This window comes from Scyliorhinus torazame, chromosome 5 (assembly GCF_047496885.1).
Source record: "Scyliorhinus torazame isolate Kashiwa2021f chromosome 5, sScyTor2.1, whole genome shotgun sequence".
NCBI classification, from domain to species: Eukaryota; Metazoa; Chordata; class Chondrichthyes; order Carcharhiniformes; family Scyliorhinidae; genus Scyliorhinus; species Scyliorhinus torazame.
In genome coordinates this window covers 188,931,799-188,954,016 of record NC_092711.1, presented here as the reverse complement: position 1 = coordinate 188,954,016, position 22,218 = coordinate 188,931,799, and the positions used below count along the sequence as shown (strand labels likewise).

General features: G+C 47.1%; 1 long non-coding RNA gene across 2 annotated transcripts in view; it reads right to left on the bottom strand.

Moving 5' to 3' along the window:
• Positions 1–265: 265 nt before the first annotated feature.
• The window catches only part of LOC140420837 (uncharacterized), a 59,603-nt gene continuing 37,650 nt past the window's right edge, over positions 266–22,218 (bottom strand). For both annotated transcript variants that reach the window (XR_011946605.1, XR_011946606.1), the window contains exon 3: positions 266–1,900. This is a non-coding gene — a long non-coding RNA (uncharacterized lncRNA). The remainder of the gene's footprint in view (positions 1,901–22,218) is intronic.

Here is a 22,218-nt window from a genome sequence, read left to right as displayed (position 1 = left end):
AAAGACTCAATACACCAGTTAGTTAGTTCAAAGTCAAATGCTTATTTATTTACACACACAGTTAAATATACTCATGCACAAATACTACAGACTAAACTATCACTACTGCTAAAGCCTATACTTACCTTCGGGCGCCCACTGAGTCATAGAATTTACAGTGCAGAAGGAGGCCATTTGGCCCATCGAGTCTGCACCGGCTCTTGGAAAGAGCACCCTACCCAAGGTCAACACCTCCACCCTATCCCCATAACCCAGTAACCCCACCCAACACTAAGGGCAATTTTGGACACTAAGGGCAATTTATCATGGCCAATCCACCTAACCTGCACATCTTTGGACTGTGGGAGGAAACTGGAGCACCCGGAGGAAACCCACGCACACACAGGGAGGATGTGCAGACTCCGCACAGACAGTGACCCAAGCCGGAATCGAACCTGGGACCCTGGAGCTGTGAAGCTATTGTGCTATCCACAATGCTACCGTGCTACCCTTAGTCAGAGGAACAATGGCCGTTGTTCGGTTCTGAGGCTGCTGGGGTCGAAGTAGTGAAGAGGAACAGCTAAGGTCGTCTGTCTGGTAGCGTGCGTTGACCTTGGACTTACTTGTTCTGGTGTAGCTGTTGGGCTGGTCTCTCCTTGGTGAGAGCCGGAGCCAAGAGAACGATTCTCTCTTGGGGGATCCTTCTTATACCCAAAGGGGCTTCGCGCGCTTTTGGGCGGGCCTTGAACTTCGCCCCAATTAATTGGGCCGTTTCTCGATCGCTCCTGTCGATTTCCTCCAGTAAAGGGGTGGATGCCCTGATGGCTGGGCGTGTCCTAGGTGGCCGTTGGCCTGCTTTGTTCAGGTATCCTCTGGCACCGGGGTGTCTGCCTTAGTATCGGTTACTCAAATGTTACTCTTTTGTTCCCGGAGATGGGCCATTAGTATGCTAATAGTTTGCAGTTTTGGTCTTGTCTGGGAGCTGCGGCTCCAATATGCAGACAAACCCTGAACCTGCTTATTTTCTCAGTATTGTCCATTTTCCCTGCAATCTGTGCAAAGTGTCCATTTTGTAATCGGGAAGTGGCCAGCCCAGGTGGCTACACTCCCTCCTTGTGATCCTCAACGTGAAGCGTGAAGGATCACATTACCGCGTCGTCTTCGTTCTCTGACCAAGCGGGGCACCCATAGTAGAGCACTTCACAGGCTCTACACTGCCCTATCCTATGAATCACAATTTTTTACCTAAAATCATTTAACATACATACATCATTATAAAACTCTACGGGGCGCTATGACATTCAGGCATGCATTACAAAATAAAAAACTGGAACCTCTAACTATCCTCAATAAACTATCCTCACTCAAACAATCAAAAATAATCTACAACACATTAAACTGTACAAATAGCAGCAACACACGTTTCTCTGGCTTGGCAGTCAAGCACAGAGGTTTACATTTCTTTATTGAATGAACAAAACACACATAAAGAAAAACGGATGCACTTTAATTCACTCGGGTTGGGGGGTTTGGTGAAGTCCGAAAATAGGGGACCTAAACGTGTATACCGGGGTGCGGGAGCGGGAGGCTCTCCTTCGCCATTTCCTGAGTCTAAGTGTCAGCACAACACTGCAGAGTATCGCCAGTATTTAGAGTGATTCTACTATGTAAGATAGTGAATACCAGGTTATAAACTTGTCACACCAGGTCATGGTGTCGGTAACTGTCTCGAGGGTAACTATTTGGGGTACAGTGTATGGTAGGGGTCGGAATCATTCACGGCCTGTGTGATAGGGGTCAGGGGGGTAGCGTCCGCTCCCAACTGACGGGATCCCGCTAAGATCCAGGTGAAAAGCATGAAGGTCGTCTTCATTATTCCTTTTTGTCGGTCTTCTTTTTCTTCCTCTGGGGTTCCAGAGTTCTATGGACACAAGCATAATATCTGGTGTTATCTTGCTTAAGATCTCGTATGTCTGTCTGTCTGTCCTTTGTTGCCAATTACCCATTATAATTGGTCACCATTCTGTGACTCTTTTTTTTAAACCGAAGCTTTGGACAAGATATCCGAGAAAAATACTGACACAGTGCGAGCCGTCTCGCAGCCTGTGCGATCTACCATCCTAGTGTTTGAGGATGTAAATAGCATACGGAAGGAACCTAAGGGTCGCCAGAAACAAACAAAAGAATTACGAACTGAAAGTGCCAAAATGGGGTGCGTATGGGCCGCGGCAGGTAAGAAACGGGTGGAGTCCCCGGGTAGGACAGTGGTCAGTGCAGTTTGTGCTCTACCCGAGCGTAGCTGACCAGAGGGGGGGTCCTCAGGCAGGGCAGGGACCAGTGCCGTTTCTCCACTGCCTGAGCGACCGGCAAGAATGTGGTCGTCGTGGGGGCTGTCTCTTATGTTCAAATCAGAAGAATACAGTCCAGAAAATGTGGGGGAAAGGAATGAACTGGGGTTGCATAGGGAAAGCATCACTTGCTGCCCTACCACAAACTCGGTGGCGTGTACCTTTTTATCAAAACAAGCCTTGCTTCATTTCCTCCTGGTCCCAAGTCTCACAGCTGCTGCGAGCTGGGCTGCCTTTATGTTCTCAATAAGCTGCTGTACAGCATTTTCATGCATTAGGGCAGTGACTATGGGGCTGGCCAAATCCAGTCCTAATAAATACTCTGTCCCTTTCATGGGGCATCCGGTCATGAGGGTGTGGGGGGTGTATCCTGTGGACGTGGATACCGTGTTTCTTATCGACAGTAAAGCAAATGGGAGAACTGAGTCCCAGGTGCTGTTGTTCTGTTGCACCATTTTCCTGAGAGTGGCTTTTAGAGTTCTGTTCATCCACTACAATGCCACTTGACTGGGGGTGGTATGCAATGTGAAATTTCTGCCAAATTCCAAAAATTGTGAGGACGTTCTTCATTACTTGTCCTGTAAAATGGGAACCTTGATCGGACTCTATACTGCGTGGGAGGCCCCATCTTGTAAAGATGTGCTGTGTAAGGATTTTAGCTGTTGTTTTGGCTGTATTCGTTCTGGATGGAAAAGCTTCCACCCATTTTGTGACGGTGTCGACCACCAACATATCCTTGAAACCATTTCTGCATGGGGGTAGGGGTCCTATGTAATCTATCTGCAAATTCGTCCAGTGGCCATTAACGGGGCAGGTGTGACTAAGCTGAGCCTTTCTTGCATATCTGTCCGGATTGCTCTGGGTAACAAGAAGCCCAGTGTTAAGGAATGCGAAGTGAGCCAATCAGGATGTATGGCCAGGTCAGGAGGGGTATAGGATGACCTATGGGAATCTTGTATGTGAAACTGGATGCCATTTGAATCTATTTGCAGAGATCTCTTTGTCTTCGACCTCACTCGGTTCCTCGGGTTTTAGAAGACAGCTTGTGTGTTCTGAGGCTCATTGTGAAGCGAGTCAGCCTTGCAAGTTGGTTAAAAATAAATAATACTAAACCTACAAATCCATCTCGAGTTTTATTGAGGCCAGACTGACGGGTAAAGAATTCAATATTGCCATTTGGTGCCGAAAACCCGGGATTTCTCCAGACAGTCACCGGCCAGCTGCAAAATCAGAATTAGACTGAAGTTGGACAAGGAATTTGGAAATGGGCCCACAATGTGTGTAGCTGGAAAATGACCACATTGATTTTCCCCTCTTCTCATGGTCTGATTGGTCTGGTCACCCACGGTTGGTACGGAAAGATCGTCTCGATGAAATCAAAGATCAGTCTGGGGATTAGAAAATTAAACTGATGGGATATCATAGTATTGATAGTTCAGTTTTGGGTTAATTGTGGAATTGATGGGACATTGAAAGGATGGTTTAATTCCACGTGTGTGTGTTTTGGAATTGATGGGACATCGAAAGGATGGTTTAATTCCACGTGTGTGTGTTTTGGAACTGATGGGACATCGAAAGGATGGTTTAATTCCACGTGTGTGTGTTTTGGAATTGATGGGACATCGAAAGGATGGTTTAATTCCACGTGTGTGTGTTTTGGAATTTATGGGACATCGAAAGGATGGTTTAATTCCACATGTGTGTTTTGGAACTGATGGGACATCGAAAGGATGGTTTAATACCACGTGTGTGTGTTTTGGAATTGACGGGACATCGAAAGGATGGTTTAATTCCATGTGTGTGTGTTTTGGAAACTATAGTTGATTAAGCTAAAATTGTATCCTTGGACTGTAGTGGCGAAGAAACGCAGTCTTGAGGACAAGTTTGAGATTATGGGGAATTGCTTGGATAACACGAGTGATCCAAACAGTTCATTGCAAATATTATGTGATATTTATCCAGACAAAGCGAGAGATTTTAGGAAAATGTCAGCAACTTTGAGGAACAAATTGGGTGACGAATGGCCACTAGGGGGCACTAAAGATCTGGACATCATTAAGAAACTTCAGGGTGAAATCTGCAAATAGACAAAGTATGAAAGCAAAAGAGTTAACTGGATTATGGAGACAATATTGTCAAGAGGAGAGGGATAAGATCATGTTATCAAGTTGGCAAGAAAATGCCCTTAAAATGGGGATTCCAATTAGTGAAGTGGGGAACCAGAAAACTCTGGAGATCTTGAAAAAGGAGTGTGCATTCAAAAAAACGTACAAGTAAATAGAGGGTGGACTCGAGTTTAAAAAATGGGCTACGTAGTTCAATGGCTGGCCTTGCATTGACAGAGGCAAATGGTGACCGAGAGAATTGGACCATGTCGGGTAGAGTCCCGACTGCACCAGTAGCATTGTCTGCACTAATTCCTGAACCACCAGGGTATCATAATTTATATCCAGTCACTGCTCCCCAGATTCAAATCATGCAGCCTCTCCAGTCCCTTTGGTTGATAGTTTGGGTCCTATTTCTGCACCTTCATCGTCTGTTAGAGAAGGGGAGCTCTGTTCCACAAGCCCAGTTAGCTCTAGGACCCGATCTCGGACAATGAGAGAGGGGCCTGATCCTATCCAGAAACAATTATGGGGTGGGGGAGGGGAGTCAATTCAGGACAGTTTAAAAAGAGCCACTTGTAAACTCACTCCCAGTGAGTTCTCCCAGTGAGCCAGAGAGAAGACAGCCAGGAGTGAGACAGCAAAGAGTGAGTTTGGGAATTTGAATCGAGGTGGGAATTCGAAGCTGGGTGGGGAGGAAGTGCTTTATATCCCTGGTAAGTGACTGGTAAGTAGTGTTTCTGTTTTTCTGTTTCTTTTCATTGGTACATTAATTTATTTATTTTCTTCATTGTTTATTTATTTATTTAAATTTTTTGGGGGGGGAATTGAAATTGTTGAAGTTAACCGAAGGTTTAAGACATGGCAGGAGATCTCAGACCTGTGTCATGCTCCTCGTGTGCGATGTGGGAGCTCAGGGACATGTCCACTGTCCCTGGCTCCTTCACGTGCAAGAAGTGTGTCCAGTTGCAGCTCCTGTTAGACCGCTGGACGGCTCTGGAGCTGCGGATGGACTCACTTTGGAGCATCTGCGATGCTGAGGACGTCGTGGATAGCACGTTTAGCGAGTTGGTCACACCGCAGGTGAAAGGTACTGAGGGAGATAGTAAATGGGTGACCAAAAGACAGAGCAAGAGTAGGAAGGCAGTGCAGGTGTCCTCTGCGGCCATCTCCCTGCAAAACAGATATACCGCTTTGGATACTGTTGAGGGAGATGGCTCACCAGGGGAAGGCAGCAGCAGCCAGGTTCATGGCACCGTGGCTGGCTCTGCTGCACAGCTGGGCAGGAAGAAGAATGGCAGGGCTATAGTGATAGGAGACTCAATTGTAAGGGGAATAGACAGGCGGTTCTGCGGACGCAATCGAGACTCCAGGATGGTATGTTGCCTCCCTGGTGCAAGGGTCAATGATGTCTCGGAGCGGCTGCAGGACATTCTGGGGGGGGAGGGTGAACAGCCAGCTGTCGTGGTGCACAGAGGCACCAACGATATAGGTAAAAAACGGGACGAGGTCCTACAAGCTGAATTTAGGGGGCTAGGAGTTAAACTAAAAAGTAGGACCTCAAAGGTAGTAATCTCAGGATTGCTACCAGTGCCATGAGCTAGTCAGAGTAGGAATGTCAGGATAGAGAGGATGAATACGTGGCTCGAGAGATGGTGCAAGAGGGAGGGATTCAAATTCATGGGACATTGGAACCAGTTCTGGGGGAGGTGGGACCAGTACAAACCGGACGGTCTGCACCTGGGCAGGACTGGAACCGATGTCCTGTTTGCTAGAGCTGTTGGGGAGAGTTTAAACTAATGTGGCAGGGGGATGGGAACCGATGCAGGAAGTTGGAAGGTAGTAAAACAGGGACAGAAATAAAAGGCAGTAAGGGGGAAAGTGTAAGGCAGAGAAGCCATAGTCAAAAATCAAAAAGGGCGACAGTACAAGGTACAATGACTGAGGGGAGCTCAGTGAATAGGACCAGGAATACTAAAAGAAATAAAACGGGAAGTGAAAACATTAATGGTAAGCGACGGGCCAGGTTGTTACAGGAAGATATGGGTTCGACGACAAGGAAAATTAGGAGAAAGGTTAAGAGGAAATATAACTTAGGAGAGGTTACTGATCGAGGTGTAAAGATTAAGAACAGAGGTAAAAAAGCCAACATAAGTGTACTTTACCTGAATGCTCGTAGTATTCGGAATAAGGTAAATGAGTTGATGGCGCAAATCATCGTGAATGACTATGATTTAGTGGCCATTACTGAAACATGGTTAAAGGATGGTCACGACTGGGAGTTAAATATCAGAGGGTATCAAACTTTTCGGAAGGACAGAGTGGACGGTAAGGGAGGTGGTGTAGCTCTGTTATTTAAGGATGACATCCGGGCAACAGTAAGGGATGACATCGGTGCTATGGAGGATAAGGTTGAATCCATTTGGGTGGAAATCAGGAATAGTAAGGCGAAAAAGTCACTGATAGGAGTAATCTATAGGCCACCAAATAGTAACATTATGGTGGGGGCAGGCAATAAACAAAGAAATAACAGATGCATGTCGAAATGGTACAACAGTTATCATGGGGGATTTTAATCTACATGTTGGTTGGTTTAACCAGGTCGGTCAAGGCAGCCTTGAGGAGGAGTTTATAGAATGTATCCGCGATAGTTACCTAGAACAGTATGTAATGGAACCTACGAGGGAACAAGCGGTCCTAGATCGGGTCCTGTGTAATGAGACAGGATTGATTCAGGATCACATAGTTAGGGATCCTCTCGGAAGGAGCGATCACAATATGGTGGAATTTAAAATACAGATGGAGGGTGAGAAGGTAAAATCAAGCACTAGTGTTTTGTGCTTAAACAAAGGAGATTACAATGGGATGAGAGAAGAACTAGCTAAGGTAGACTGGGAGCAAAGACTTTATGGTGAAACAGTTGAGGAACAGTGGAGAACCTTCCAAGTGATTTTTCACGGAGCTCAGCAAAGGTTTATACCAACAAAAAGGAAGGACGGTAAAAAGAGGGAAAATCGACCGTGGATATCTAAGGAAATAAGGGAGAGTATCAAATTGAAGGAAAAAACATACAAAGTAGCAAAGATTAGTGGGAGGCTAGAGGACTGGGAAATCTATAGGGGGCAACAGAAAGCTACTAAAAAAGCTATAAAGAAGAGTAAGATAGATTATGAGAGTAAACTTGCTCAGAATATAAAAACAGATAGTAAAAGTTTCTACAAATAAAACAAAAAAGAGTGGCTAAGGTAAATATTGGTCCTTTAGAGGATGAGAAGGGAGATTTAATAATGGGAGATGAGGAAATGGCTGAGGAACTGAACAGGTTTTTTGGGTCGGTCTTCACAGTGGAAGACACAAATAACATGCCAGTGACTGATGGAAATGAGGCTATGACAGGTGAGGACCTTGAGAGGATTGTTATCACCAAGGAGGTAGTGATGGGCAAGCTAATGGGGCTAAAGGTAGACAAGTCACCTGGACCTGATGGAATGCATCCCAGAGTGCTAAAAGAGATGGCTAGGAAATTGCAAATGCACTCGTGATAATTTACCAAAATTCACTAGACTCTGGGGTGGTCCCGGCGGATTGGAAATTAGCAAACGTGACACCACTGTTTAAAAAAGGAGGTAGGCAGAAAGCGGGTAATTATAGGCCAGTGAGCTTAACTTCGGTAGTAGGGAAGATGCTGGAATCTATCATCAAGGAAGAAATAGCGAGGCATCTGGATGGAAATTGTCCCATTGGACAGACGCAGCATGGGTTCATAAAGGGCAGGTCGTGCCTAACTAATTTAGTGGAATTTTTTGAGGACATTAACAGTGCGGTAGATAACGGGGAGCCAATGGATGTGGTATATCTGGATTTCCAGAAAGCCTTTGACAAGGTGCCACACAAAAGGCTGTTGCATAAGATAAAGATGCATGGCATTAAGGGGAAAGTAGTAGCATGGATAGAGGATTGGTTAATTAATAGAAAGCAAAGAGTGGGGATTAATGGGTGTTTCTCTGGTTGGCAATCAGTTGCTAGTGGTGTCCCTCAGGGATCAGTGTTGGGCCCACAACTGTTCACAATTTACATCGATGATTTGGAGTTGGGGACCAAGGGCAATGTGTCCAAGTTTGCAGACGACACTAAGATAAGTGGTAAAGCAAAAAGTGCAGAGGATACTGGAAGTCTGCAGAGGGATTTGGATAGGCTAAGTGAATGGGCTAGGGTCTGGCAGATGGAATACAATGTTGACAAATGTGAGGTTATCCATTTTGGTAGGAATAACAGAAAAAGGGATTATTATTTAAATGATAACATATTAAAACATGCTGCTGTGCAGAGAGACCTGGGTGTGCTAGTGCATTAGTCGCAAAAAGTTGGTTTTCAGGTGCAATAGGTGATTAAGAAGGCAAATGGAATTTTGTCCTTCATTGCTAGAGGGATGGAGTTTAAGACTAGGGAGGTTCTGCTGCAATTGTATAAGGTGTTAGTGAGGCCACACCTGGAGTATTGTGTTCAGTTTTGGTCTCCTTACTTGAGAAAGGACGTACTGGCACTGGAGGGTGTGCAGAGGAGATTCACTAGGTTAATCCCAGAGCTGAAGGGGTTGGATTACGAGAAGAGGTTGAGTAGACTGGGACTGTACTCGTTGGAATTTAGAAGGATGAGGGGGGGATCTTATAGAAACATATAAGATTATGAAGGGAATAGATAGGATAGATGCGGGCAGGATGTTTCCACTGGCGGGTGAAAGCAGAACTCGGGGGCATAGCCTCAAAATAAGGGGAAGTAGATTTAGGACTGAGTTTAGGAGGAACTTCTTCACCCAAAGGGTTGTGAATCTATGGAATTCCTTGCCCAGTGAAGCAGTAGAGGCTCCTTCATTAAATGTTTTTAAGATAAAGATAGATAGTTTTTTGAAGAATAAAGGGATTAAGGGTTATGGTGTTCGGGCCGGAAAGTGGAGCTGAGTCCACAAAAGATCAGCCATGATCTCATTGAATGGTGGAGCAGGCTCGAGCGGCCAGATGGCCTACTCCTGCTCCTAGTTCTTATAATTATGCATACCACCTCGATCCCTTAAGACCAATATGGTAGGACAGAAAAGTATGAGAACAAAGAAAGAGGACGGGAATGGTTCTGAGGAGCCGGAGCTCCCCCTATCGGAAGGGAAGGACGTCGAAGTCTTTGAACAGCCAGAGGAATCCGTTAAAGCGCCCCATAGTGAGACTCTGAGACAGTTGCCGATTAGGAAAATACCCAACCCTGCAGCAGCAGCTCAGCCCACGATAGACGTTTATTTCCCATGGAGACACTGAGATGATGGCTATTCTGGCTGCAATCCCAGACAGGAAGAAATCTCCTGCTGCTTTTGTGGACTATCTGAGAACTACCATCTCAGTTTATCAAGCTGATTATAGGGACCTCTGGGCCCTAGTCCAGCAGCTTTTAACCCCAGCAGAGTACCGCAGTCACCTCAACCACTTCAATTATGCTAGCCATGCCGTACGTCAGCAAGCCCATGCCTTGGACAATGATAGACGGGCACAAATCCTGAATGTGTTGAATGCCACATTTCAAAAGCCCATAAACATCTCTGCTTTCTTAGACCTCAAACCTAAAAAGAGGAATTTCTGGAACGTTTTAATGAAATCTACCGTGGGCAGTCAGGCGACTTGCTGTACCAAAATGGTCAGAATTCCCCTCAATATTGTGCTATGTTAATGCATTGCCTACCACCTTCCGTGGCTACATGAATTGGACAGAGAACGACCCTTCCCAGATGGCCCGGGCAGTCAGATTTTATTGGAAGGAGGGTGTAGGCCAGGAAGGAGGCTCAGTTACAAAGATTAAGACTGAGTATGTAATGAAAAAGGATGATCTGAGACCCCAACCAGCGGCAGATACAGTGGCTTACCAGCTGGAACCTCAATATTGTGACCTTGGGTGGGTGGATCAACACGGCGGAGGATATCAAACCCACCCAAATGGACTTTCAGCCCCTCTTTATGGTCCACCGTATGCACCAACAGCTTTACAACTGCCGCCCCCTCAGAGGGGCCACTGGTCTACTGGGAAAAGAGGATGGGGCAGATATAGAGGGAACAATACATGTTTTAATTGTGGCCGTACAGATCACTGGCATCAGGAATGCCCCTTTAAAAGACGGGCAGCAGAAGGAGACTACCCGACCCAAAGGAGGGGGTACCCACCAAGGGGAGGACAGACTAGGTACACCGACTTCTCCCAAGCAAACCCTTTCCCAACACAAGATTGACTGGCTAATTTAGTCATAAGGACTCTCCAATTGGACAGGGGACCTATTATTTCTCTGCAGATAGGAGATCAACATTACCCATTTGTAATCGACAGTGGAGCAGCCAAGTCTTCGGTGCAATCAGAACTTCGATTACCACTATCCGACCACACTCAGCATTTGTCGGAGCGCCAAGGACAGGTGTGTGAGTATCCTATTTCTGAACATTATGAGAATAAGTCTACAGATCATCAGTTTGTGGTGACTACTGGATTGGACTGTAACTTGCTGGCCCGAGATTTACTGTGTATCTTCCAGCTACAGCTAGAGTGCGGAGACGAAGGGGTAACGGTTCAATCATGGAGGATGAGACAACAGTGCTACATTTCTATCAGACCCCAGTGGTGGACGTTAGACATTGAACATTCACTGCACCACGTTACCCTGGCCTATGACAGAACCGGACAAAACAGGGAGTTGGAGGACAAATATCGGCCGTTAATTGGGACCGAATGGCCAGCCAAGATTACAGCCACAGTCACGGGAAAAGAAGGTACAGCCGATTTTGTTACAATACCACCACATTTATGGCCTGTCATCTTCTGTAGGCCCTCATGTTACACATCAGGTCCACGGCCAGTACCATGCCAAGGATCTGGGGCCTATGGTAAGGAGGGCAGTGGATCATTCAGACCCAACAGAGTACGCACTTCAAGTCATGCCAGACGGCACTTCCATAAAATATTTTGAGGTCCCTGAAACGATTAACACTCGACTTCAGCATCACCTGGGACGTGACGTTTTGGGACATGACAACCCACAGCTCTGGAAGAATAGGGGATTCCTTACCTCGGCCGGCACGGAAATATCCCACCGGGGTTTAGTCAATGACCTGCTGCAGGCCCGCCTTATGCCCGCGCAGATTTCCATCATTAAATGCGCTGCCCATACAAACGGTAAGACCCCAATTGACGTTGGTAATGAACAAGCAGATTGTGCAGCGTGGACAGCCGCGCAAATTCAGCAAGTGATGGTGCCTAAAATGTTAAGGCAGACTAATCGTTCTGCAATAAGTAGGTCTGCCTCTGACAAGCCAATGCCAACCATCCAAGGCGTCATAAGGTTACAGGAGGATGCTCCTGAGAGTGATAAACAAATGTGGAAATGGTTAGGTTGTACATATGATTCTGTTTCTACTTTATGGACCACGCTAGCACATCAGACTTGTATGTCTGATGTACTGGCTTTATGGGTCATTGAATGTGTACACTTTGCAACTCATTGTGGGGCTCGAGGGACTCGTGATTTGTTGCTGGACACTTGGTGGCACCCTAAAATGCAGGGGCTGGCCCAGAGTATCAGTAATCGGTGTTTGATTTGTCAGCAATATAACACCGGCAAAGGTATCCCTTGTGGTGTGTGGCAAACCCCATTGCCCAGTGGTCCCTTTGAGACGCTCCAAATGGATTCATTGAGTTGGAAAGGTGTCAGTGTTATAAATATGTTTTGGTCATTGTGGATGATAATAAAGCTGCTACTGTGGTTAAAGTTCTGATGCGGGAAATCATTCCCCGGTACGGTATACCAGCTCAGTTAAGTTCTGATAACCGGCCTCATTTTATTGGACAGATTAACAAAGAGTTCTGCTCCTAGTTGGGCATACGTCAGCAGTTTTACTGTGCGTACAGACCATAGGCGGCCAGGTTGGTTGAGAGTCACAATCAAACCCTCAACACTAAATTGGCTAAATTAAGAGCAGACACGGGACTGACATGGCTTAAGTTGCTCCCCGTTGCCCTCTTCCAGCTGCGGTAGCTCGCTTTCAGTGCAGCCTGGTAGTTATGTCATGGTCAAAAATTGGACTCAGAAAGGGTCGGAGCCACGATGGGAGGGGCTCTTCCAAGTTCTCCTTACCACCCCCACTGCAGTTAAAGTGGAGGGGCGGAGTGCTTGGGTCCACCTCCACCACTGTAAAAAGGTCGGTCACTAACCTGCGTCCCTTCCCCAGCGCTGTTTTACAGGTGCGGAGCATGATGGGATGGCTACGCACCGCCTGTGTAATCTTCGGCCTCGCCTCGCTTGTAGTGACATCGGCAACGGAAATGGAAAAGGGAAATATCATCTACACCTGTAACCCCAACCAAACTACAAGGACATTTCACTCATGCAGAGGTGACGTCCCCATATTCGAGGACATGGTAACGACTCATGGAAGGTCATCAGGTTAACGGACAATGCAGGACTCATGAAGCAATTGCACCGGTCCCGGCGATGGGAAGGGAACATTACATGGACATTGCCTTGTTTTTGGAGTACATGTAAATTTGATTTTGGATGTGTTAAGATTGGTGCCATAAAGGTCAAGTCAAACCGTGAAGAGAGGGTAGGAAGAGGTTGTGAGAGAGAGGGGGGGACTAGAGAGAGGACGGAGCGTGTGAGAAGGGGAGTACAACTAGAACATAGGTTATCAGGAGATATACTTAATTAATTTAGGACTGAGGGAAACCTGGGTAAAATGCAGGGTGCACAGATAGACGCCCCTCGAATCTTGGCTGTTAGGATCCACGAGGGTGCAGCGGATGACGGGGGGCTGCAACAGGAATTGGAAATGTGGCGACAAATCTTCTTAGATGAGGGGCCGTAGCTACGGATTGGACAGATAGGTTATCATGAAATGATAAAAGGAGGGAATGACGAATGTGATATAAAATAGTTCAAATATTAGTTACAGTCATGTAGATGTGGGCCAGTCTAATAGTAGTGAGTTCACAAAGGACAAAGAAATTCAGAAAGCATGGCAAGTATGGGGAAAAAGATGCTGGGTAACAAGAGGCCCAAGGGTTAAGGAATGCGAAGTGAGCCAATCAGGATGTATGGCCAGGTCAGGAGGGGTATAGGATGACCTATGGGAATCTTGTATGTGAAACCTGATGCCATTTGAATGTATTTGCAAACATCTCTTTGTTTCCGACCTCACTCGGTTCCTAGGGTTTCAGAAGACAGCTTGTGTGTTCTGAGGCTCATTGTGAAGTGAGTCAGCCTTGCAAGTTGGTTAAAAATAAATAATACTATACCTACAAATCCATCTCGAGTTTTACTGAGGTCAGACTGACGGGTAAAGAATTCAATATTGCCATGGGCACAGATCAAGCAATTTTCAATGTAGTGAGTAACATCAGCTTTTAAATCAGGCCACCAGCAGAGAGCAAAGATGTGCAGGTTAGGTGGATTGGCCATGATAAATTGCCCTTAGTGTCCAAAATTTCCCTTAGTGTTGGGTGGGGTTATGGGGATAGGGTGGAGGTGTTGACCTTGGGTCGGGTGCTCTTTCCAAGAGCCGGTGAAGACATGATGGCCCGAATGGCCTCCTTCTGCACTATAAATTCTATGATAATCTATGAAGTCTGAGGTGGGTTCAATGCCTTGGTGTCCATGATTGTCATGGAACTGACAAATAATCTGGTTCCTGTCCTGGCTGGGAACTACATAAATGCCTTCTTTCAAAATCACACCGTCATGTGCGGTGATTGTGTTCTTAAACTTGTCATACGGGGCTGGGAGGTTTCCTTTTAAAACTTCCCTGAAGTTTTCATCATCTTTTTGGGCTTTCGCTAGATCCTGAATGTTGGTCTGTGAGACCTGAACCGCGTGTACCGGGGTGCTCTCGGGGGGGTTCCAAAAGTAACCATGTCTGGAACCTGCCTTCGCTAGGGTGTCTGCTTTAACGTTACCGGGGGGTAAGAACGGTGATGACTGCAAACCTTAATTATGACGTATTTCCTATCTTTAGCTGTCTCTAGGATATGTCGGAGTAATGGGGCTGAGGGTAGGGGTTTTCCGTCTGCGGAAACAAATCCTCTAGTTTCCCACAGGGGTAGGAATTCCGTTAAGCTATTACAGACAAACAAACTGTCCGAATATATGTCTGTTGGGGTCGGAAACGAGTCAGGGTGGTCTACAATGTAAGCTATGGCTGACAGTTCTGCTGCCTGCGAGCCTAGATGTCCTGGCAACTTTAGTGAAATCTCATCAAGGGCGCGTCCCTGTGCATCCTCCACATAAATGCCGCAATCGGTGATTCTCCATTCAAAACTGTGGAGGAGCCATCCACATAAATTTTAAGGGGTGCGCACGTGTCTGGGGTGTATTACCTGCTTTCCTGTGAGCTGACTTAGGTATAAATGGGCCTGTGTTGTGTTTTGTGGTGATGGTCTCACACTCATGTGGGGTGCCTGCATACTGCAAATTATCGGCTCGGAAAGTGTGGGTCTTGGTTCTTTTAACTGTAATGTCCCGTCCCTGTAAAAGAAGGGTCCAACGGGCTGCGCGGATTTGGCTGACTGCGCCATCTTTAAGTCGACCGTCTAATAACAGCTGTGTTGGGGTGTGTTCTGTGAGAATGGTGATGGGGTTGAGTCCTGTAATGTAGGCGAAGTACTGTACTGCCCAAAAAACTGCGAGCAGGTGCCTTTCGCAGGCAGAAAATCCTTGCTCGACAGGATCTAACACGCGTCGTGGCGTTCCTGGAGGAGTACGGCCGAAAGGGTTCGGTCGGCGTTTGCAACTTCGATTGCGTACGGGGAAAGTGGATCTGGGACCTGTAATGCGGGGGCTGTGCTGAGGGCTCTTTTTAATGCATCCATGGCATCAGTGTGCTGTGGAAGCCATTCCCAAGGTGCTTGTTTCTTGAGAAGGTCGGATAGGGGCGCTGCTTTTGTGGCGAAACCGTCAATGTGGTTTCGGCAGTAGCCAACCAGTTCTAGAAATGACCGGAGGGCTGAGACATTATGGGAAAGGGGCAATTTGCCGATCGATTCAATTCTCTTTTGCGCGATCTCGCGTTTTCCATGAGTGATTACTGTCACCAAGTAAATCACTTTTTCCTGCAAAATCTGGACCTTCTTGGGGTTGACTTTACATCCGATCTGTTTTCGGAGTCCTAGGAGTTCTGCGGGAAGCTAAATGTGCTCTGCCTTTGTGTCTGTCTGTAGTAACAAGGCATCTACATACTGGACCAGACAATCAGGTCGGGAAAATTTTGCTAGTCCATTTGCCAGCTGTCGGTGGAAAATGGAGGGGGAGTTGTGGGAGCCTTGTGGAAGGCACACCCACGTATATTGTTGTCCATGGAATGTTTGGGCAGCACGGTAGCATTGTGGATAGCACAATTGCTTCACAGCTCCAGGGTCCCAGGTTCGATTCCGGCGTGGGTCACTGTCTGTGCGGAGTCTGCACGTCCTCCCCGTGTGTGCGTGGGTTTCCTCCGGGTGCTCCAGTTTCCTCCCACAGTCCAAAGATGTGGAGGTTAGGTGGATTGGCCATGATAAATTGCCCTTAGTGTCCAAAATTGCCCTTAGTGTTGGGTGGGGTTACTGGGTTATGGGGATCGGGTGGAGGTGTTGACCTTAAGTGGGGTGCTCTTTCCAAGAGCCGGCGCAGACTCGATGGGCCGAATGGTCTCCTTCTGCACTGTAAATTCTATGTAAAGGCGAATTTATATTGGCACGCTTTATCTAATGGAATGGACCCAAAGCCGTTGCTAATGTCCAAAACCAAATTCTGTTTTGACTGGAGTCCCTGTTTGAGCATGGTCTCGGAACTCCTCGCTACGGTGGGGGCTGCTACTGGGGTTACTTTGTTCAGTTCCCGGTAATCAATGGTCAATCGCCATGATCCATCGGGTTTCCTGACGGGCCAAATTGGTGCGTTGCTCGTGGAGGCTACTGATCTGAGTACGCCTTGATCAAGCAGACTCTCTATTACCTTTGAGATTTCTCCCTCTGCGTCTTGGGGAAAACCGTACTGCTTTTGGGGTCTGGGGTTGGGTCCTGTAACGTTCATCAAGCCAGCTATTTTGCCACAGTCATGTTTGTGCTGTGCAAATGCTGCTTTGTGTTGCTGCAGGACTTCCCTAACCTGTTTGTCCTGACTAATTGCTCGAGGGTCGAACCAGAAGTCTCCTACTGAGCTCATTCTGTTTTCATAGTCTCCAACTGTGAGCGTGGCGGGGGCTCGTGCTGCCTTTGCCATTCTCCATACACATTTATTAACTGGATCAAAAGAGAGGTTGTGGGAGCTCAGAAAATCGATTCCCAGGATATGTTCAGCTTTCTGGGGTAGATCGACCAAAACTACGGGGTGTTTCGTCGTAATGTTCCCAATTTGTATCGCTACAGGGACTGTGATGTCTCCTTGTTGTAAATGACCCGTAAAGCCTCTGAGTGTGATGGTGTCTGTTGTGGGCCACGTGTCTCGCTGAAACATCGTGGAGGAATTGAGTGTGGTGCAGGACCCGCCTGTGTCCCAAAGAAATTCTACGGGATGTCCCCGGACTTTGCCTGCTACGACCGGTCTATCGGACTTGTCCCAAAGGGTGTCGCAGACCCAAGTTGGGGAGCCCGAACACCGTCAGTCAGTGCCGTTCAAGTCTGTGATCTCTGAACGGGCGCTAACGCTATGGATTGGTTTTGCCCTATTCTTATTTAGGGTGCCTGTCTTGGTTTTTCTGCTGCTTTTGGGGCACGTTGCAGTCTCATGCATAGTGACCTAATTGTCCACAGTTGTCGCATTCCTGGGATTTTGGCTGTGGTGGGCTGTTCCTGCCCTCATTTACCCACGCGGGGTTCTGGTGCGTCCTAACTGGATTCATGTCTGCCTGCTCTTCCTCTGATTTTGCAAATGCGGTTTTACCTTGGACAGATTGCTCCCAAGCACGGGACAATCTTTTCAAAACCGATTTCTCGTTGTGGACCTTGTCTGAGAGGTCGTAATTTGCGCAAGCTCTCTGTCCTGCCTCTGTCGCAGGAGAGACTAGGATTCGAGTCCATTTGGCCATATTATCCGCGGACAAATGGACGCGGGCTATCTCTCCGAATACTGCTGTGATATATATCCACAAGCGTCCAGCAAACGCTGTGGGGTGCTCTGTTTTCTTTAGCCTACATTTGTTTAGGCCCACTTGTTTAGGCCTTCTACGGGGTCTCCTCTGTTATAGCCGATCGCATCCAGGATTGCTGTGTGCATTTCTTGGAGTGTGCCTCCTTTTCGTCCAGGTCGTACATGGTAGCCTGCTGTTTAACTCTAGCAAAAAACTGGTGGGGGTCTGATGTGGGAAGGAACGGTGTAATTTTTCCACACACGTCCCGTAATTGGGTCACGGTTAACGGGGTTGTATATAGGAAATCTGCGTTCCTTCTGCTGCGGCCCTGCGGTGTGTGGTTACATGGTTCATGGGGGTGTGTTCTGCCTGTTCAGTCGGGGGTTGGGGTGCTTTTCTCTTCTGTGGTTTTTCTTGCGTACATGTCCCATGTACGTATCTGTGGGCAGTTTCATTTAACTCCTGCCAATCGGGGCCGTTCTCCTGGTCTAACTGGGGTCCAAACGTACTTTGAAACCCATTCTGGACAGAAAGCAGAGATTGCAATTCTGCAATTTGCTTCCGGCACTTTGCGTGATCGACAGAGCTCTGCCTTTGTTCCATCATGGAAATGTGGAGGGCTCGTAGGGCTTCTTTTAAATCATTGCACTGCTTCTGCAATTGCTCTACCTGTTGCTCGGTTTCTTGTCTCACCAAGACCGCGCGTTGCGTGTCCTGGTAGGCCTTATCATACTGGGTCTGAAAACTACTCAAATGGGCGAGACAAGACTGGTGTGCCCTCTTGGCATCATCCACCTCTCTGTCCCTTGCTGCTAACTGTTCTCTCAAATCCTTATTCTCCTTCTCAAACTCGCTCATATCTCCCTCACTATTTCTGTCTCACTCCTCAATCTCTCTACGGAGCATCCTAACAACCTCCTCTGTGCCTCGCAATTGTGCCAAGCGGTTGCCATCGGCTTGCAAGCTTTCCCTAAGCTCTTCTTGTGGATCTCTGACAGGTTCTCCCACCAAGTATGTCCTATACTCCCGGGACCTGTTTCATCATTCGCGCAGAATTCGCTCCAAAGGGGCCATCCTTTCCCTTCGAGGTACTTTCTGATTTCCTCTTCCCATACGGGACACTGTCCTACTCTACTGGTCGCTGCGACCTCGAATTCTTGGGGGTTCATAAGGCGTTCCATTGCCTTCATTGCCATTTTATCTCTCTGGGTTCTCTACTGAATTTGAACAGGGGGTGATAAAGTGGTGCTGTAAACACAGGTACGACTTACGCTAATTTCCAGCCTACAAAACTCCCCACAGTTTTACGCAACAAAATCGCTCAGGTTTACCTTATATCCCTGTTCGTACGCATGCATTAACACACTTCCGAATCTCGGAGGTTTGATCAGTATTGTTCTTATACTTGTGGTTTTTCTGTTTCCAATTGGATTCCAATTCAAATTTGGGTTCTCTCGGAGTGACTAGGCCACTTCTAGGTCGAGTCCCGTCAGAGGTCGCCAGTAAATGTTGCTAATTGTGGTCTCTTTATTTGACTCTGAAGATGGCGGTCAACATGGTCGCCTTCCTTAATTCTAATTACGTTTTTCTCTAGAGTCGCCAGGTATCCTTCGATACCACCACAAGTTTCAAACCGAATACTGATCAAAGACTCGATACACCAGTTAGTTAGTTCAAAGTCAAATGCTTATTTATTTACACACACAATTAAATATACTCATGCACAAATACTACAGACTAAACTATCACTACCGCTAAAACCTATACTTAGCTTTGGGTGCCCAGTCAGAGGAACAATGGCCGTTGTTCCATTCTGAGGCTGCTGGGGTCGAAGTGGCAAAGGGGAACAGCTAAGGTTTTCTGTCTGGTGGCGTGTGTTGACCTTGGACTTACTTGTTCTGGTACAGCTGTTGGGCAGGTCTCTCCTCGGTGAGAGCCGGGGCCAAGAGAACGATTCTCTCTTGGGGGATCCTTCTTATACCCAAAGGGGCTTCGCGCACTTTTGGCGGACCTTGAACTTGGTCCCAATTAATTGGGCTGTTTCTTGATCGTTCCTATTGATTTCCTCCAATAAAGGGGTGGGTGCCCTGGTGGCTGGGCGTGTCCTAGGTGGCCGTTGGCCTGCTTTGTTCAGGTATCCTCTGGCACCGGGGTGTCTGCCTTAGTATCGGTTACTCAAATGTTACTCTTTTGTTCCCGGAGATGGGCCATTAGTATGCTAATGAGTTTGCAGTTTTGGTCTTGTCTGGGAGCTGCGGTTCCAATATGAAGACAAACCCTGAATCTGCTTGTTTTCTCAGTATTGTCCATTTTCCATGCAATCTTTGCAAAGTGTCCATTTTGTAATCGGGAAGTGGCCATCCCAGATGGCTACACTGCTGATCATCCAACTTCCCCATGTGAGCCTATAGTATTACCTTCTCTCTCCTCTAGTACTGTCCCTCTCACCATTAAATCCATGAACATCGCCATCCTAAAAAGAAATGATGCCATTGTCTTTCCAAACTATTACCCCATCTCCAGCCTCCCCTTTTTCTCCAAAGTCCTTGTACTTGGTGTCCCCTGAGGATCTATCCTGGGCCCCTCCTATTTCTCATCTCCATGCTGTCACTAGGTGACATCATCCAAAAGCACTGTGCTAATTTTCACATGTACACTGACAACACCCATCTCTACCTCACCACCTGTCGGAGGCTGAACCACACTCTTCAGAATCTTGATGTTTAACCCCAGGATGGGTTTCCGACCACATAACCGCACCATCACTATTTAAAATTTTTTTTAGAGTACCCAATTCTTTTTTTCCCAGTTAAGGGACAATTTAGCATGGCCAATCCACCTAGCCTGCACATCTTTGGGTTGTGGGGGTGAGACCCACGCAAGCTTGGGGAGAATGTTACACACTATCACTAATTAGTGGCCGGCACGGTAGCATAGTGGTTAGCACTATTGCTTCACAGAGCCAGGGTCCCAGGTTCGATTCCTGGCTTGGGTCACCGTCTGTGCGTAGTCTGCATGTTCTCCCTGTGTCTGCATGGGTTTCCTCCGGGTGCTCCGGTTTCCTCCCACAAGTCGCGAAAGATGTGTTGTTAGGTAATTGGACATTCTGAATTCTCCCTCCATGTACCAGAACAGGCGGCGGAATGTGGCAACTAGGGGCTTTTCACAGCAACTTCATTGCAGTGTTAATGTAAGCCTACTTGTGACAATAAAGCTTATTATTATAAATACTAGATATTTCAATCTCAATAATGCCGATTGTCTCTACCGCACCCCAGCTCATCTGCTGCTCAAACCCTCATCCATGACCATATTACCATTAGACTTGACGGTTCCAATACATTCCTGGGCAACCTCTCACATTCACCCCACCCCACACGAAAACATGAGGGCATCCAAAACTCTGCTGCCCGTGTGCTTTCTCACAGCAAGTCTCATTCACTCATCACCTTTGTGCTCTCTGACATAATGACTCTCGGTTAAGCAATGCCTCGATTTTAAAATTCACATCCTGGTTTTCAAATCCCTCCATGGCCTCGTCCCTCCCTATCTCTGTAATCTCCAGGCACACAACCCTCTGAGATCTCTGCACTGCTCAGTTTGGCCTCTTGACGATCCTTGGTTTTAATTACTCCACTGTGGCCGTGCCTCGGTGTGAAGCTCTGAAATTCCCCCACTAAACCTCTCCACCTCTCCTGATTAAAGATGTTTGCTAAAATCTGCCTCTCCAATCCAAGTTTTGTCTCATTTACCCTAATATCACCCATGTGACTCAGTGTCAATGTTTTCTTTATGAAACTCCTCTGAAGCACTTTGGGATGTTTTATTACATTAAACATATTAAACATTAAACAATACAAGTTGTTCCTGTTTCACGACAACCAGTTTGTGCACAGTAAGATTCCACAAACCGGAATCAGACTAACCGATCAATCTAGTTATTTTTGGTGATAGTTAAAGCAGGAATGTTGATCCTACTGCACCATGGGAACTTCCCTGTGGACAGCATCTGGAGTTGTTGAGCTCCACTGAGCTGCAAATACAGCAAAAGGATCTGGGGGGGGGGGGCTGCAGTTACCTTGAGGAAAAGCAGTATTTCACCTATATCTAACCCATTGGAAATTTAAGTTATTTGTGAAGTCAGAAAAGCAGCAATATTGCAGCCCCGCATTCTCCTCCAATCACCCACTGCCCAAGTGATGCAGCTTCAATCAGTGAGCTACTGCTCATTCCTGGGACACAAGTTGCTCCAACCCTGGCCAACCCTTCCAATACACTGAGCACAGGTCAAGAAAACACAGGTAGGTTATGTCCCGCTCACTTAACCACCGAGCAGCTTTTACACAATCCCCGAGTGAGTGAAACTTTCTGGGCTCCTGTGACTTCATGGGACTGAGTCAATTCTTTTTTTTTAAATTTAGAGTACCCAATTCATTTTTTCCAATTAAGGGGCAATTTAGCGTGGCCAACCCACCTACCCTGCACATCTTTGGGTTGTGGGGGTGAAACCCACGCAAGCACAGGGAGAATGTGCAAACTCCACAGGGACAATGGCCCAGAGCCAGGATTGAACCTGGGTCCTCGGTGCCGTGAGGCAGCTGTGCTAACCACTGTGCCACTGTGCTGCCTCTGAGAGAGGCTTTCTTAACATCTCATCCGAGATTT